The sequence below is a fragment of the Pseudophryne corroboree genome, chromosome 2 (assembly GCF_028390025.1).
Source record: "Pseudophryne corroboree isolate aPseCor3 chromosome 2, aPseCor3.hap2, whole genome shotgun sequence".
Taxonomy (NCBI): domain Eukaryota; kingdom Metazoa; phylum Chordata; class Amphibia; order Anura; family Myobatrachidae; genus Pseudophryne; species Pseudophryne corroboree.
This window is the reverse complement of record NC_086445.1, coordinates 839963215-839982422: the sequence shown is the minus strand read 5'-3', so window position 1 is coordinate 839982422 and position 19208 is coordinate 839963215. Positions and strand designations below refer to the sequence as shown.

At 44.3% G+C, this 19208-nt stretch overlaps 1 protein-coding gene across 1 annotated transcript in view; it reads left to right on the top strand.

Annotated features, from left to right (window-relative positions):
- The window catches only part of SMPX (small muscle protein X-linked), a 178504-nt gene extending 159644 nt beyond the window's left edge, over positions 1-18860 (top strand). The window contains exon 5 of the mRNA XM_063955769.1: positions 18665-18860. The gene's annotated coding sequence lies outside the window, so the exon portion shown is untranslated. The remainder of the gene's footprint in view (positions 1-18664) is intronic.
- Positions 18861-19208: the final 348 nt, after the last annotated feature.

The following is a 19208-nucleotide window of genomic DNA, read 5'->3' as shown; positions in this document are numbered from 1 at the left end:
GGCTGAATGTGCCTCCACACTGTTTGGACATTCCAGGCATAAACAGCAACAATAAGAATGTTATACATCATCCTAATCAGTCTTCTGTCAGCCAAATGTGTCTTTGTTATTGGTGACTGTTACCAATGACCATTTGCTTTCTTTATAATGAATGGTTTCTTTCCATTAAAGGTAAAGTGCATCCGGAAAGTATTCACAACGCTTCACTTTTTCCACATTTTGTTATGTTACAGCCTTATTACAAAATGGAATAAATTCATTTTATCCCTCAAAATTCTGCACACAATACCCCATAATGACAACATGAAAAAAGTTTTTTTATGATGTTTGCAAATTTATTAAAAATAAAAAACTAAGAAATCACATGTACATAAGTATTCACAGCCTTTGCCATGAAGCTCAACAAAGTGCATCCTGTTTCCACTGATCATCCTTGAGATGTTCCTACAGCTTAATTGGAGTCCACCTGTGGTAAATTCAGTTGATTGGGCATGATTTGGAAAGGCACACACCTGTCTATATAAGGTCCCATACTTGATAGTGCATATCTGAGCACAAACCAAGCATGAAGTCAAAGGAATTGTCTGTAGACCTCCAAAACAGGATTGTCTCAAGGCACAAATCTGGGGAAGGGTACAGAAAAATATTTGCTGCTTTGAAAGTCCCAATGAGCCAATGAGTGGCCTCCATCATCCATAAATGGAAGAAGTTCAGAACCACCTGGACTCTTTCTAGAGCTGGCCGTCCGTCTAAACTGAGCGATCGGGGGAGAAGGGACCTAGTAAGAGAGGTGATCAAGAACCCGATGGTCACTCTGTCAGAGCTACAGGATTCCTCTGTGGAGAGAGGAGAACCTTTCAGAAGGACAACCTTCTCTGCAGCAATCCACCAATCAGGCCTGTATGGTAGAGTGCCCAGACAGAAGCCACTCCTTAGTAAAAAGCACATGGCAGCCCACCTGGAGTTTGCCAAAATGCACCTGTAGGACTCTCAGACCATGAGAAATTAAATTCTCTGGTCTGATGAGACAAAGATTAAACTCTTTGGTGTGCTTTCCAGGCATCATGTTTTTAGGAAACCAGGCAGGTGAAGCATGGTGGTGGCAGCATCATGCTGTGGGGATGTTTTTCAGCGGCTGGAACTGGGAGACTAGTCAGGATAGAGGGGAAAATGAATGCAGCAATGTACAGAGACATCCTGGATGAAGAACTTCCCCAGAGTGCTCTTGACCTCACACTGGGGTGACAGTTCATCTTTCAGCAGGAAAACAACCTTAAGCACACAGCCAAGATATCAAAGGAGTGGCTTCAGGACAACTCTGTGAATGTCCTTGAGTGGCCCAGCCAGAGTCCAGACTTGAATCCGATTGAACATCTCTGGAGAGATCTGAAAATGGCTGTGCATCGACGCTTCCTATACAACCTGATGGAGCTTGAGAAGTGCTGCAAAGAGGAATAGGCTAAACTGCCCAAAATAGGTGTGCCAAGCTTGTGGCATCATATTCAAAGAGACTTGAGGCTGTAATTCCTGCCAAAGGTGCATCAACAAAGTATTGAGCAAAGGCTGTGAATACTTATGTACATGTGATTTCTTAGTTTTTTATTTTTAATAAATTTGAAAAAATCTCAAAATACTTTTTTTCACATTGTCATTATGGAGTATTGTGTCTAGAATTTTGAGGAAAAAAATGAATTTATTCCAGTGTGGAATGAGGCTGTAACATAACAAAATGTGGAAAATGTGAAGCGCTGTGAATAGTTTCCGGATGCACTGTATTAACCAAGTGATATTCCCCAGATAGAATTATTCAAATCCATTACACATTGTCAAGTGTACCTAATTTTCATGTTTCTATGTTACTAGCATTAAACTAGCTGTATTAATATTTTATATTTTAAGAAAAAATTCAATAAACTTCTATTAACTGCCACCTAGTTCCATCCACTTGTTTCAATATTCTTCATATAATACGTGCTGGCTTTGCTTATGTTGCTTCCTGTAGATATCAGAGGATGACAAGAAGGTGCGTGGTACAGGGGAGATGTAGACTAAGGGGTTGGGGCTACAGTGATGTGATTTACTGATACCACAACTCCACCTGCCTCTGGAATATCCCATCCCACAGCTCTTCATATGTAGTTCTCAGCTTTGTTATGAGTACTCCACATTCTCTGTGGTGATAACTGCCGATTGTATTATAGTGCAACAGGCATGCTGTGTTCGGCACTAAGAAATGTGCCCACTGCGTGCACATCCTCTCTGCGGCAACCACACTATTTCAAGGTAAAATTTAAGGAGTGCTCTCTTACCACCTGTGCTGGGCAGAGGAGGATTTACCACAGGGCAACAAAAGCAGCTGCTTAGGACCCTGTTGGTCTCAGGGGACCCGCCGACAAGGCTGTATAAAGGGCATTTCTGGCAGACCACGAGCTTCACCGAAATTGTCCGAGAGCTGGGCTGGCTGAATACTCCCAGCAGGCTGTCAGTGATGAGACAGCTGTTGGGTGCTGACTCCAGCGCATGTCTGTGTCTCCAGTCCTGCAGTACTGTGCGTGTGACCAGTCCTGACACGTGTGTATGACATCTGATGCTTAGAGAGAAGATCCGGAATGTGCACAGAAAAAAAACATGAGTTCTCCAGTGTACAGTAATTTACTGCAGTATTTTTTTAATTTTATATAACCACCACCCACTTTAAATTCCAATCAGGCGGGAGTGGTGGATGATGGATGATGGATGATGGGAGGGAATGATGTGGATGGGTGGAGGGGGGTGGACAGTGTTGTTTTAAGTACCTGCGACAGTCATGGCTGTGGAGGAGGCACATACTGACTGGTGATATATCAATATTCTATAATACTGTATTTTCAGTACTACAATGTATGAGAGATGCCTGCTACAATCAGTGGGACACTGACATATAATCAATACAGTCACACTGACTGAGGAGTGTAATAATGGGTATTTTAAGGGATAGGGGACCTGCTATGCTGCTACAATCAGTGGGAGGGGGGGGGGCACTATAATGCAGTCAACATTAATGTAATTGGGTGTAATAATAAGTATTATAAGGTATGGGTGCCTGCATTATATATCAGTGCCTCCCCCTCCGCCCCCCACCACACACATACTGATGGTATCACATCACCCATCCCTTATTAGCAGGTCCTCCATCCCTTATAATGTCCATTATTGCACCTCTCAGTGACTGTGACTGTACTGACTATATATCAGTGACTTTAGTGTTACTCCATTATACGAGGTCTGACAATTAAGTTAGCGAACTCAATACCGTGCAGTAGCGGATTTGCCAGTAGGCATCCAAAGCAGCCGCAAGGGCCCGACGGGTCCCAGGGGGCTTGCCGACAGATTATGGAGTCGGGAGGGCATTTCTGATTTCCGCGTGCTGGTCTGGCTGAATACTCCCAGCAGGCTGTCAGTGACTAGATAACTGCCAGGTATGATTTTTAGGGGCAGCAAGGACGGTGTAATGGTTAGCATTACTGCCTCACGGCACTCAGGTCATGGGTTCAATTCCCACCATGGCCTTAACTGTGTGGAGTTTGTATATTCTCCCCATACTTACATGAGTTTCCTCCAGGTACTCCGGTTTCCTCCCACAATCCAAAAATAGGTTACTTGGCTCCCAACAAAATTAACCCTAGAGTAAATGTGTGTGCGTGTACATGTGATAGGAAATATAGATTGTAAGCTCCACTGAGGAAGGGACTGATGTGAATGGCCAAATGTTCTCTGTAAATTGCTGTGGAATATGTGTGCGCTACATAAATAACTGGTAATAAATAATAATCAATTCACTACTACAAACAACTACCATCCGCCTGCGGCTATAATCAGCAATGGGCAGATTGGGGAGCATACACTGACTGGGGGGCAACAGAACCTGACTGCTACAATTGGTACGGGGGCACACTGAGGATTGTTTGAGAAAGGGGGGCCCCAAATTGGTGCCTTGCTTTGGGCCACATGAGATCTAAATCCACCTCGGGTGCTGGGTGTCCTGTCCAGCCCAGGTAACTGTGCACCTCCAGGAAACTGGTCTACTCAATCAGGAGTCCAGGAGAGCCCCCCATAATTTGGGTGATATCAGACATTCCAGCAGAATAGGAAGGTGTCCTTCATACTGATTTTTAGTATCTAGATACAATCCATGGCGAAAAAGTCTATGCCAAATTATGAATGCTACAAACCCCTCTTCAATATTGACAGATTACTCTTAAAAGAAAACATAAGCAACATCCCGCTGATAGATACTTGAACTACTATTAATGAATGAAGAATCTCCGGGTTCTAGACTGTATCCAAGGCATTGTCTTATTGGGTTTCCCATTGCCCAGAACCTACAAATTGCCAGAAAGGAGCTTCATACAGCTGTTCTCCCCAAGGTTCCTCCGCGTTGCCACCTACTGTCGTCGATTCATTCAGAATATGTATTAGTGGATTAATGTTGGATTGCTTAAGGGACAGTTAATAATATTACCACTATTGATTGACCTGGGGCATGTCGACATATAATGTCGACATGCCTTTTTTACTATTGTTTTTTTATTTTTTCTCTCTTTCATACTTTACCATCCATGTGGATTATGATTGAGAATAGTTTTCTTGCCCACAGCTGTGAGCCATGCAAGGGGACGCGCTGCACTAATTGGGGTAATCCTGGTCATGTTTTGCAAAAAACTACACAAAAAACCATAAAAAAAACCTCATGTCAACCTTTTCATGTGTCAACCTGTCCCGTGTCAACAATTTCACTGTGTTGACCTTTTCCCCATGTTGACCATGTTAATGGCGACCAATAGTGGTCGACCTAATGATTGTTGACCTTAATTAAATCGACCCATTGAACCATAACTGTCAATTCTCTGGTCTGGGAGAATCCCACACCATTAGGTTTTATAGCTATCCCTATTTGTGGATGTTTGCATTACAGTATAAGAGTATACAATTATTAAAAATAAGTTTAACTTCTGGTGAGACTAGAACCCACAACCTAATCCAGGGGCGGATTAGGATGGAAAACCAGCCCGAGAAATTTATAGAAGCAGCTCTAATGGGGGTGCGGTCTAATGATGGGCGGGGTCTGTTTAGTGGGAAGAGATCCCTTCTCATAGGGCCTGATTGTACGCAATTGTGGCCTTTCTTGCGTCTGCAGTTGTGTCTGAGACCAGGGGCGGATTGGGAACTAAAAGTGTCCCTGTAAAATTTTGTAGAAGTGGCCCGACATGGGCAGCACAAGAAGAAGGTATAACATACCGTGTAGCCATGGCAGCATCACTGGATGGCAGAGTTGCTGTACTGCAGAGATGGAATAACAGAATGAAAGTGGACAATGCAGTGTACTGAGTAACGTGGGCTGCCTGTCATGTGCTAAAATTCGATTTTTTTTTATTAGCAAAATGACCTCTGATTTCCTGGCTTTATATGTGTTGTAGGTTTTACCTGAATATTGTTGTCTATAGTCAATCAAAGAAATCAAGCCCTATTAGATAATCCACAATTACTGTACATATAGAGGTCTATTCATGTAGAAAATTAAGATATAATTGTTACTTACCACAATGAGGTCTATTCATGAAGAAGCTAAAAGCTCTGTTATGCTGAAAACAGGGCAAGGGGGGAGGGGGCTCAGACGGAGTCTGCAAATGGGCCTCCTCCTCTCTAGTTTTGCTCCTGTTGGCCGTTGCTAGTGACCCACTCCCTCCGCATACAATTATCTTGCCAACACTAGCCTCCCTTCCCCAGCAAGCATATGGGGGACTCAGGAGTGTGGTCAGTGGTAGGGGTGGAGATATAAATCATATAAAGCCATCAGTTTGGGGGATCTCGGCATATGCTGGGTCACTTTACCAATACATATAAACCATAGAGCAGTGCCCCATACCCTGCTTCTGTGGCCACTGATTGGCCAGTGTCAGTGTTAGGGGCAGAGATAACAGGGAGGAGGCTCTTCTCCTCTTGCCAGCCTCCTTACGCCATCCTGGGATGGCAAGTTTCTTTTGAGAAGCAAAATGGAAAGCTTAGCTTTACGTGCGTCTATGAATCGCTCTCCCCATACAGTAAGTACAGTAAGTGATCCTGACACAGAGCTGGGGCACCGCTGGAGAAATCTGAGATTTCTCCACGGTAACCCTTTCTGTGAATAAGAGGAAGCAAAACAGGGCTTTTCGCTACTTCATGAATAGACCCCATAGAGTCTTGGCAATTTAAGTCATATACAACAATTCCTTTGAAGAAACCACTGGTGGGCAAGTCAGAAAAACGCATTAGAATCCTTCTCTGAATGATCCCTGCACCTGCAGCGAAGGATCCAACCTGCCACAGGACACTGCCTGGTAGCTGCACATCCTTAATATCAGCCACGCACCCCCTCCCTCCTGCCACGTCGAGCAACCGATGATAAGTGCCAGATCCCAGCCACGGTAAGGCCCTCTGCTGTCAATAGCCTGCTGGCTAAAACGTAACACACAGAGGGGTCTGTTCATGTAGTTTTCAGGATGCTGTGTGTCTTTTTTTTTTGCATTTTTTGTGTATGCAAGTTAATAAAGTTTGCTTTTTATATATTTTTTTTACTTTTTTTTAAAAAATATGCACAAATCAGCCATTTTTAGCAACGTTTAAATATCTCCAGTACTTTCCTTATGACCTCTAACAGCCCTCTTTATGATACTGCAAATTAAGTTGTCATTTTTTTTTTTTTTGGGGGGGGGGGGGGGGGGGTCCAGAAAGGTCACCACACTGTTTCATGCATTTCTCTCACATCGCATATGTCTGACATTTCGCAAACTCCCACTGTGAGTACCACAAATAGGCATTTTTAATTGGTTTGTAGAAATCTTAGTAGCGCTTATTTGTGTGAATGTCTGTGGGTTTCATGAAACAACTCGCACCTAATCGAATTGACCCCACTGAAGGAAAGTTGGCAAGTCTGCTTTAAGTGATGCTGTACCATTATTAGTTTCACTGTGGTGGTCAAATTGCAAGGAAATAGTCATTTTTTCATTGCTTTGCCCTTGCATTACATATCTGGTCTGAGCTGGTCTTTATGCAGATTGCTTTTCTGTAGCATGCACATCAGTTGTAAATATTATTCTTTAGCCAGTATTTGCTTATATTATTTAGGGCAGCTGCCAGGTTTACTGTTTTTATTATACCTATATAATACTTGCTTTTGCCCCCTCCTTTGAATGGGTTGTCATTGTTTGAGCAGATCCTTTAGCCAAGAAAGTTTTTTAAACTGCAAAAGATTTTGGCTTTCATTCCGAGTTGATAGCTAGCTGCCGTTGTTTGCTGCGTAGCGATCATCTAAAAAAACGGCAAAATTGCGCATGTGTATGCACCGCAATGCGCACGCGCGTCGTATGGGTACAATGAGCATCGTGGTTTTGCACAGGTTCTAGCGACGCTTTCAGTCGCACTGGCGGACGCAGGGAGATTGACAGGTAATGGGAGTTTCTGGGTGGCAACTTACCATTTTCTGGGAGTGTTTGGAAAAACACAGGCGTGGACGGGCATTTTCTGGGCGGGTATCTGACGTCAATACCGTGTCATTCGTCGCAGCAATCATCGCACAGAATAAGTAACTACAGGGCTGGTCTTGTTCTGCACAAAATGTGTTCGCAGCCGCTCTGCTGCACAGGCGTTCACACTCCTGCAAAGCGAAAATACACTCCCCCGTGGGCGGCGACTATGCGTTTGTACGGCTGCTAAAAGTAGCTAGCGAGCGATCAACTCGGAATGAGGGCCTTTGTCTCAGATTATTAGGCTATTGGGGGTAATTCAGACCTGATCATAGCAGCAAATTTGTTAGCAGATGGGAAAACCATGGGGGTAATTCCAAGTTGATCGCAGCAGGAAATTTTTTAGCAGTTGGGCAAAACCATGTGCAGTGCAGGGGGGGGGGGCAGATATAACATTTGCAGAGAGAGTTAGATTTGGGTGGGTTATTTTGTTTCTGTGCAGGGTAAATACTGGCTGCTTTATTTTTACCCTGCAATTTAGATTGCAAATTGAACACACCACACCCAAATCTAACTCTCTCTGCACATGTTATATCTGCCTCACCTGCACTGCACATGGTTTTGCCCAACTGCTAATAAATTTCCTGCTGCTATCAACTTGGAATTACCCCCTATGTGCACTGCAGGGGGGACATGTTATATCTGCCCCCTCTGCAGTGCACATGGATTTGTCCATCTGCTAACAAATTTGCTGCTACGATCAGGTCTGAATTAGGCCCTATGGCCCTCATTCCGAGTTGTTCGCTCATTGCCGTATTTCGCTTTATTGCGATTAGTCGCTTACTGCGCATGCGCAATGTTCGCACTGCGGCTGCGTCAAGTAAATTTGCTAAGAAGTTTGGTATTTTACTCACGGCATTACGAGGATTCTTCATCGTTCTGGTGATCGGAGTGTGATTGACAGGAAGTGGGTGTTTCTGGGCGGAAACTGGCCGTTTTATGGGTGTGTGAAAAAACGCTGCCGTTTCTGGGAAAAACGCGGGAGTGGCTGGAGAAACGGGGGAGTGTCTGGGCGAACGCTGGGTGTGTTTGTGACGTCAAACCAGGAACGAAACTGACTGAACTGATCGCAGTGGCAGAGTAAGTGTCGAGCTACTCGGAAACTGCTAAGAAATTTCTATTCGCAATTTTGCGAATCTTTCGTTCGCAATTTTGCTATGCTAAGATACACTACCAGAGGGCGGCGGCTTAGCGTGTGCAATGCTGCTAAAAGCAGCTAGCGAGCGAACAACTCGGAATGATGGCCATTGTGCGCTGCGGGGGTGGGGGGTGGGGGGAGATATACTGTAACATGTGCAGAGAGAGTTAGATTTGGGTGGGTTATTTTGTTTCTGTGCAGGGTAAATGCTGGCTCCTTTATTTTTAAACTGCAATTTAGATTTCAGTTTGAACAAACCTCGCCCAAATCTAACTCTCTCTGCACATGTTATATCTGCCACCCCTGCAGTGCACATGAATGCTAATTCAGACCTGTTCGCTCGCTAGGGTTTTTTGCAGTCCTGCATTCGCATAGTCGCTGCCCACAGGGGAGTGTATTTTTGCTTTGTAGCAGAACTGTACAAACAGATTTTGTGCAGTCTCTGAGTAGCCCAGGACTTACTCAGCCGCTGCAAACACTTCAGCCTGTCCGGGACCGGAATGGACGTCAGGAACCCTCCCTACAAACGCTTGGACACGACTGCGTTCTTCCAGATACTCCCTGAAAACAGTCAGTTGATACCCACAAACGCCTTCTTCCTGTCTATCTCCTTGCGAACGCCCATGCGAACGGATCCTTCGTACAAACCCATCGCTGAGCGGCGATCCGCTTTTTACCAGTGAGACATGCCTGCGCATTGCGGTGCATACACATGCGCAGTTTAGACCTGATCGCCTGCTGTACGAAAACGCAGCTTAGTGATCAGGTCTCAATTAGGCCCATGATTTGGCCCAACTGCTAACAAATTTGCTGCTATGATCAAGTCTGAATTACCCCCATTGTTCTTACCAGATACTACTGGTAATACCTGCATTACTGCAAAAGCAAATGCAATCCTAATGGCATATTTCGCATATAATACTTTTTTATTTGATAATATAGGCCAAAATTGCAAAGCGAATGTAATCTTTTTTCTTACAATTACCAATCTTCATGTGTCAGGACAGAGCTTCTGAGAAAGCTTTGTTTCGGCAAAGGCTTAGCAGTGAGGTGATATCTACCAATATCAGTTTGCTTCTGGGTACAAACATACATTGTTTCACATTCCGATGCCTGCTAAATATGACAATTTAGCAGACCCCATAGAGTCCTATGGGGGCTGCTTTTGTGATTGATATGCTGCGGTCACCCCTTCATACAGCTTAATTTTTGTGGTTATTCCCCCAAAATGGCTCCTTTGGAGCATTTCCTGCAAACTGACATTGATAAATTATATTCCCTGAAGTACTTGAATATCCTGTATTTGAGTAACTGCCATTTTAACTTATACTCTTCGGCTTGGTTTCACAATTTTGGGGTAAGAGCTCTAGCGCACACAGGGGTTTTTTCCGAGTACCTAGAAACCCCCCCTACCGCCGATCCATCGCCGTAGGAGACCGATATTTTTTTGGGGAAAACGGAGCAGCGGTATGGGGGTAGAGCATTGCAGGGGTTGGGGCGTTTGTACGGCTGCTAAAAGTAGCTAGCGAGCGATCAACTCGGAATGAGGGCCTTTGTCTCAGATTACTAGGCTATTGGGGGTAATTCAGACCTGATCATAGCAGCAAATTTGTTAGCAGATGGGAAAACCATGGGGGGCAATTCCAAGTTGATCGCAGCAGGAAATTTTTTAGCAGTTGGGCAAAACCATGTGCAGTGCAGGGGGGGGGGGGGGGGGGCAGATATAACATTTGCAGAGAGAGTTAGATTTGGGTGGGTTATTTTGTTTCTGTGCAGGGTAAATACTGGCTGCTTTATTTTTACCCTGCAATTTAGATTGCAGATTGAACACACCACACCCAAATCTAACTCTCTCTGCACATGTTATATCTGCCTCACCTGCACTGCACATGGTTTTGCCCAATTGCTAAAAAATTTCCTGCTGCGATCAACTTGGAATTACCCCCTATGTGCACTGCAGGGGGGACATGTTATATCTGCTTCCCCTGCAGTGCACATGGATTTGTCCATCTGCTAACAAATTTGCTGCTACGATCAGGTCTGAATTAGGCCCTATGGCCCTCCTTCCGAGTTGTTCGCTCGTTGCCGTATTTCGCTTTATTGCGATTAGTCGCTTACTGCGCATGCCAATGTTCGCACTGCGGCTGCGTCAAGTAAATTTGCTAAGAAGTTTGGTATTTTACTCACGGCATTACGAGGATTTTTCATCTTTCTGGTGAGCGGAGTGTGATTGACAGGAAGTGGGTGTTTCTGGGCGGAAACTGGCCGTTTTATGGGTGTGTGTGAAAAAACGCTGCCATTTCTGGGAAAAACGCGGGAGTGGCTGAAGAAACGGGGGAGTGTCTGGGTGAACGCTGGGTGTGTTTGTGACGTCAAACCAGGAACGAAACTGACTGAACTGATCGCAGTGGCAGAGTAAGTGTCGAGCTACTCGGAAACTGCTAAGAAATTCCTATTCGCAATTTTGCGAATCTTTCGTTCGCAATTTTGCTATGCTAAGATACACTCCCAGAGGGCGGCGGCTTAGCGTGTGCAATGTTGTTAAAAGCAGCTAGCGAGCGAACAACTCGGAATGATGGCCATTGTGCGCTGCGGTGGTGGGGGGGAGATATACTGTAACATGTGCAGAGAGAGTTAAATTTGGGTTGGTTATTTTGTTTCTGTGCAGGGTAAATGCTGGCTCCTTCATTTTTAAACTGCAATTTAGATTTCAGTTTGAACAAACCTCGCCCAAATCTAACTCTCTCTGCACATGTTATATCTGCCACCCCTGCAGTGCACATGAATGCTAATTCAGACCTGTTCGCTCGCTAGGGTTTTTTGCAGTCCTGCATTCGCATAGTCGCTGCCCACAGGGGAGTGTATTATTGCTTTGTAGCAGAGCTGTACAAACAGATTTTGTGCAGTCTCTGAGTAGCCCAGGACTTACTCAGCCGCTGCAAACACTTCAGCCTGTCCGGGACGGGAATGGACGTCAGGAACCCTCCCTGCAAATGCTTGGACACGCCTGCGTTCTTCCAGATACTCCCTGAAAACGGTCAGTTGATACCCACAAACGCCTTCTTCCTGTCAATCTCCTTGCGAACGCCCATGCGAACGGATCCTTCGTACAAACCCATCGCTGAGCGGCGATCCGCTTTTTACCAGTGAGACATGCCTGCGCATTGCGGTGCATACACATGCGCAGTTTAGACCTGATCGCCTGCTGTACGAAAACGCAGCTTAGTGATCAGGTCTCAATTAGGCCCATGATTTGGCCCAACTGCTAACAAATTTGCTGCTATGATCAAGTCTGAATTACCCCCATTGTTCTTACCAGATACTACTGGTAATACCTGCATTACTGCAAAAGCAAATTGCAATCCTAATGGCATATTTCACATATAATACTTTTTTATTTGATAATATGGGCCAAAATTGCAAAGCGAATGTAATCTTTTTTCTTACAATTACCAATCTTCATGTGTCAGGACAGAGCTTCTGAGAAAGCTTTGTTTCGGCAAAGGCTTAGCAGTGAGGTGATATCTACCAATATCAGTTTGCTTCTGGGTACAAACATACATTGTTTCACATTCCGATGCCTGCTAAATATGACAATTTAGCAGACCCCATAGAGTCCTATGGGGGCTGCTTTTGTGATTGATATGCTGCGGTCACCCCTTCATACAGCTTAATTTTTGTGGTTATTCCCCCAAAATGGCTCCTTTGGAGCATTTCCTGCAAACTGACATTGATAAATTATATTCCCTGAAGTACTTGAATATCCTGTATTTGAGTAACTGCCATTTTAACTTATACTCTTCGGCTTGGTTTCACAATTTTGGGGTAAGAGCTCTAGCGCACACAGGGGTTTTTTCCGAGTACCTAGAAACCCCCCCTACCGCCGATCCATCGCCGTAGGAGACCGATATTTTTTTGGGGAAAACGGAGCAGCGGTATGGGGGTAGAGCATTGCAGGGGTTGGGGCGTTTGTACGGCTGCTAAAAGTAGCTAGCGAGCGATCAACTCGGAATGAGGGCCTTTGTCTCAGATTACTAGGCTATTGGGGGTAATTCAGACCTGATCATAGCAGCAAATTTGTTAGCAGATGGGAAAACCATGGGGGGTAATTCCAAGTTGATATCGCAGCAGGAAATTTTTTAGCAGTTGGGCAAAACCATGTGCAGTGCAGGGGGGGGGGCAGATATAACATTTGCAGAGAGAGTTAGATTTGGGTGGGTTATTTTGTTTCTGTGCAGGGTAAATACTGGCTGCTTTATTTTTACCCTGCAATTTAGATTGCAGATTGAACACACCACACCCAAATCTAACTCTCTCTGCACATGTTATATCTGCCTCACCTGCACTGCACATGGTTTTGCCCAATTGCGAAAAAATTTCCTGCTGCGATCAACTTGGAATTACCCCCTATGTGCACTGCAGGGGGGACATGTTATATCTGCTTCCCCTGCAGTGCACATGGATTTGTCCATCTGCTAACAAATTTGCTGCTACGATCAGGTCTGAATTAGGCCCTATGGCCCTCCTTCCGAGTTGTTCGCTCGTTGCCGTATTTCGCTTTATTGCGATTAGTCGCTTACTGCGCATGCCAATGTTCGCACTGCGGCTGCGTCAAGTAAATTTGCTAAGAAGTTTGGTATTTTACTCACGGCATTACGAGGATTTTTCATCTTTCTGGTGAGCGGAGTGTGATTGACAGGAAGTGGGTGTTTCTGGGCGGAAACTGGCCGTTTTATGGGTGTGTGTGAAAAAACGCTGCCATTTCTGGGAAAAACGCGGGAGTGGCTGAAGAAACGGGGGAGTGTCTGGGTGAACGCTGGGTGTGTTTGTGACGTCAAATCAGGAACGAAACTGACTGAACTGATCGCAGTGGCAGAGTAAGTGTCGAGCTACTCGGAAACTGCTAAGAAATTCCTATTCGCAATTTTGCGAATCTTTCGTTCGCAATTTTGCTATGCTAAGATACACTCCCAGAGGGCGGCGGCTTAGCGTGTGCAATGTTGTTAAAAGCAGCTAGCGAGCGAACAACTCGGAATGATGGCCATTGTGCGCTGCGGTGGTGGGGGGGAGATATACTGTAACATGTGCAGAGAGAGTTAAATTTGGGTTGGTTATTTTGTTTCTGTGCAGGGTAAATGCTGGCTCCTTCATTTTTAAACTGCAATTTAGATTTCAGTTTGAACAAACCTCGCCCAAATCTAACTCTCTCTGCACATGTTATATCTGCCACCCCTGCAGTGCACATGAATGCTAATTCAGACCTGTTCGCTCGCTAGGGTTTTTTGCAGTCCTGCATTCGCATAGTCGCTGCCCACAGGGGAGTGTATTATTGCTTTGTAGCAGAGCTGTACAAACAGATTTTGTGCAGTCTCTGAGTAGCCCAGGACTTACTCAGCCGCTGCAAACACTTCAGCCTGTCCGGGACGGGAATGGACGTCAGGAACCCTCCCTGCAAATGCTTGGACACGCCTGCGTTCTTCCAGATACTCCCTGAAAACGGTCAGTTGATACCCACAAACGCCTTCTTCCTGTCAATCTCCTTGCGAACGCCCATGCGAACGGATCCTTCGTACAAACCCATCGCTGAGCGGCGATCCGCTTTTTACCAGTGAGACATGCCTGCGCATTGCGGTGCATACACATGCGCAGTTTAGACCTGATCGCCTGCTGTACGAAAACGCAGCTTAGTGATCAGGTCTCAATTAGGCCCATGATTTGGCCCAACTGCTAACAAATTTGCTGCTATGATCAAGTCTGAATTACCCCCATTGTTCTTACCAGATACTACTGGTAATACCTGCATTACTGCAAAAGCAAATTGCAATCCTAATGGCATATTTCACATATAATACTTTTTTATTTGATAATATGGGCCAAAATTGCAAAGCGAATGTAATCTTTTTTCTTACAATTACCAATCTTCATGTGCCAGGACAGAGCTTCTGAGAAAGCTTTGTTTCGGCAAAGGCTTAGCAGTGAGGTGATATCTACCAATATCAGTTTGCTTCTGGGTACAAACATACATTGTTTCACATTCCGGTGCCTGCTAAATATGACAATTTAGCAGACCCCATAGAGTCCTATGGGGGCTGCTTTTGTGATTGATATGCTGCGGTCACCCCTTCATACAGCTTAATTTTTGTGGTTATTCCCCTAAAATGGCTCTTTTGGAGCATTTCCTGCAAAATGACAATGATAAATAATATTCTCTGAAGTACTTGAATATCCTGTATTTGAGTAACTGCCATTTTAACTTATACTCTTCGGCTTGGTTACACAATTTTGGGGTAAGAGCTCTAGCGCACACAGGGGGGTTTTCCGAGTACCTAGAACCCCCCCCCCCCCCTACCGCCGATCCATCGCCGTAGGAGACCGATATTTTTTTGGGGGGAAACGGAGCAGCGGTATAGGGGTAGAGCTTTGCAGGGGTTGGGGCGTTATCTGCTGGTCGGAACTGCTGCTCTCCTCCTCAGAAATCTCCGTAGATTGGGCGAGGGGAGAGCAGCTGGCAGGTAGGCAGAACACACGATCGGAGGGAGCTGGGAGGGAGCCGCTGCTTCAGTCCTCAGCGATCCTGGTCATGACAGATGACGCTGCAGCTGCCTCCTCCAGCTGCTGCAGTAGCGCACAGCTCCTCCCAGGGACTGTAGTTCCCATGGGGCTGGATTGCTGGAAGGGTGACGCTGTGTTCCTCTGAACTCCTGAGTACCAACCATCAGCAGGTAAAGACAGAACCTGCATTATGCTGCAGTGTGTGTGCAGCATAATGCAGGTATATATATCTATATGTATATATAGGCACAGAATTTCATGAACCTGTAGCAAGGTTCTGCATTGGAAAAAGTTCAGGCGGCACTCCACTTTTAGTGAAAAGTGGAGTGCCATCTGAATTTTTTCCAATGCAGAACCTTGCTACAGGTTCAGGAAGTTGTGTGCTAGTATGCATTTAATTTGGGAAGGCACCCCATTATTTACTCCATCATCCAGAGTGCCAGTTTTCCACCTTGCATGTATATATATATATATATATATATATAGGCAAATGCGGAGTTCCCACATAGACCAGCACACCAAAAAGTAGCAGCAAGTTGAGTTAGTTCATTTTAGTAGCAGCTGCCACTCGTTCTGATATGCTGACATGCTGAACTGCTAAGTAGCAATTCTTTCTATTGCCTATGACTATGCTTGCACATTGCACTTTGTATGGAGTTTTGATGGATTAAAATGAACTAACTCAACTTGCTGCTACTTTTTGGTGTGCTGGTTTATGTGGGAACTCCGCATTTGCCTATACATGATTGTCTGACCGGGCACCCATTTAAAATTGGAAAGTGTGTGCGATTCACTTTTGATTTGTGTGTATATGTGTATATATATATATATATATATATATATATATATATATACACACATACAGTATAGAAATGGTGGCACTCACAGACTCTTCGTCACTCAGAAAAGAAGACCCACAGACGCCCGCAGGCTACTCCAAAATTTTCCTTTATAATAACATTTGTCAGGAATACCCTGACAAAGGTTATTATAAAGCAAAACATTGGACTAGCCTGCTAGCGCCTGTGGGTCTTCATTTCTGGGTGACAAAGTGTGCCACCATTTGTATACTGCATATTGCATTACTGTTGGAAGGCACTACAGCAGGTTACAGAGTGCATACTACCTCAGTCCCCGCCCCCTTATACTTGTCTCCACCCCCTCTTTGAAAAACCCCCTTCACAAATCCTGCGTTTGCCCCTGAAGAGGTGCAAAGTGCCTTTTGCAAGGATATTGTCTCATTGGTTACACTGGCATGAGAGGAACTTTCAAACTTTGGGTCAAGGTGTGTTGCCATAATATACTGTCAATTTGTATATAGATTATTTTTATTTAAAAAAAATTTGGATTTTGTACTAATTAGTATAATAAGTTCTGTACAAGAGCTGAACTATTTTTTATCATTCCTGTTTAATTTTTATTACAATATCTGAATTTTGTTTGTAATTGTTGTTTTTTTGAAAGACTCTACTGAAGTAGGCTAATTTGATTGAGTTTTCCAATTAAACCTGCAACTGTGCTAATTGAAGAGTATTGCTTACTTGCCTTAGCTTGAGAAAATTTAGCTGTACAGTTACATGGAAAAGCTGTACTTTGGCAGATTTTACTAATCTGGGTCCATTGTCTCTGCAAGAGATGAAACCTACAGTGTGAACCTATGTCACTGACAGGCTAAATCTGTTCAATTGACTAATTTTCTCTGCCAGCATGCTGTGTTATATGCCAAAGTTCACTCAGTTTATTGCCAGGGATAATATAACTGCCACACAAGCCTCCATGAGCTTTCTGTATATTTTACTGGCAATGTCTGAATTATGTGTAGCTGAAATGACTACAGATATACTTCTCAAATGTCCCATTTAAAGATACAAACCTTTCCTGGGCAGATGAGCTATCTTCTCGCAGAGCATACAGTATGTTCTCAGCTTGAGGTTTTGAGGTGTGCCCTACTGCCAGTACCAGCAGCTGATGCGCTCAGCTTTGACGGGGGCCATGGCAAGCCCCAATGTGACGTTGTCACATCCAGTGGTGCCGAGAGGGGGGGGACAGACAGGCTTCCCTCTTCCTTACCTTTCTCCTCAGCCCAGCATACATTGCTGTGTGCCGCGCTGCAGTGTGGCCAGAGAAGCGCTTAAAATACAATTTTTACTGTATTTCTTTCTAACGGTGCAGGGCCACACCTCCTGTGACTAGGCCACGCCCCCTCAAAAGTACCTGGGCCCAGCCAGGCTCTCTACTGCCCTGGTCGTCACATCCTGTGTAGGGCAAGCTGACCCTACCCCCTTATTGTGCACTGTCTGGAGGTATGATAGCGATAAACAGAAATGTGTCTGGGAGTGATCAGTCATTATGCCATAAGGTAGGTGAGGACCTCATCTTGCTTAGCACATTCCTGAAAACGAGGCACTCAGTTCCCTTTCTTTATCCCCTAATGCCTCTTTTGGAATTTCTCCTATAAAATGTTCTAGAACCATACATACCTCCCAGCTGTATTGCTTTTTGCTGGACAACCTTGATTTTTGATGACTGTCCAGCAGTCCTGCAGTTAGAGGTTTTTTTTTAAAGACGCTGTCGGGGGGGGGGGGGGGGGAGGGGGGGCTGTTTGGGAGATTGGGTTTGGAATTGGCCTCGCCCCCCAGTGTGCAACACCCACAGCCTGCTGTAAAGAACTCCAATGTTGGGAGGTATGCATTACATTTTATGCCATATTATTGTAAATAATGTCAAAGATTTTAAAATTATTTCGTTCTTTTTATAGTCCTTGGAAAGTTATTTTCTAGTTTGTTTTCAGAAAAATATATGTTTTTACAGTCATTCTCTGCAAACAAGAAAATGTTCTATTGTTTTTGCTACATTTGTGTTTTCCTAACTGGTGACCTTTTGTTAAGTTAACTAAACCATTCCTAATTTGTATTCACTTGCATAAGAGGTGAAACTGGTAATATATCATAAACATAGTTACAATATCATATTTGTAATGTACTGTGAAGGCCCATACACACTGGGCGATTTTGAGCTGAAAGCAGATCCCTTTTGGTGTGTTGAGCTGTTTTCAGCTCAAAGCCGCCCAGTGTGTATGGACAAGCGATGAGCGGTGATGCGCGCTCCTGCTTCATCGCTGGCGGCCGCCGTTCATCTACTGGTATTACCAGTAGATGAACGGCGTGGTGAGCGGCTTTCCATAGCGTCCTGCTATGGAAAGCCGCTCACCCCCCCCCGCTGACATCGCTGGGCAGGGGGGAAAAGCGCTCAGTGTGTATGCACTGAGCGCTATTCAGGCCAGCGATGTCCGCGATCATCGCTGTGCATACACGCTGGGCAAAAACGCTGCGTGTGTATGTACCTTGAATGTGTGTGTTTTGTTTTTGTAACATACAGTACTATAACAGTATCATTTTTAAAAATGTAAAAATAAATGTCACTTTTTTTGTAGGTGTGATGCAGGTCTCTGGTGACAGAACACAGACTTGGAAGAGTGAAGCAGCTGAATTTTTTTTATATTTGTATAAAGACTGTATACTACCTATATGCTGTGTACCTCCACACTGCAGCAAATAACTTATTTGTACATTTATATTGATTATTCATAGACCAGACTTATTCATTAAAAAGTATTGTTATGCTCAAAATCTGGATTGTATTCTATTTTAAGAAGCAGCAAGTGACTAAATATCAGGAACCACAGGCTGAAAAAAAAAAAAATTATAAAAACTATTGTTTTACCTGTCATGACATTGGAAACCAGTGGACTTTCTAAAATGTTTGTGTCTAACTTCAAATCATTATTTACAGTATGCAAAAAGCATTTTAAATTGTAAAGAAAAAAACAATGAGAGAGATAAAAAGTTTTGAGTCATAAAAGGGAAAATGCTTTTTATTTACATGTTATTTGCATGGCTTGGTTTATTAGTTGCGGCAGGAGCAGATTGAGAACTTTTTTTTTTTCAAAGTTGCCTCATGTAGTTCATACCAGGTCA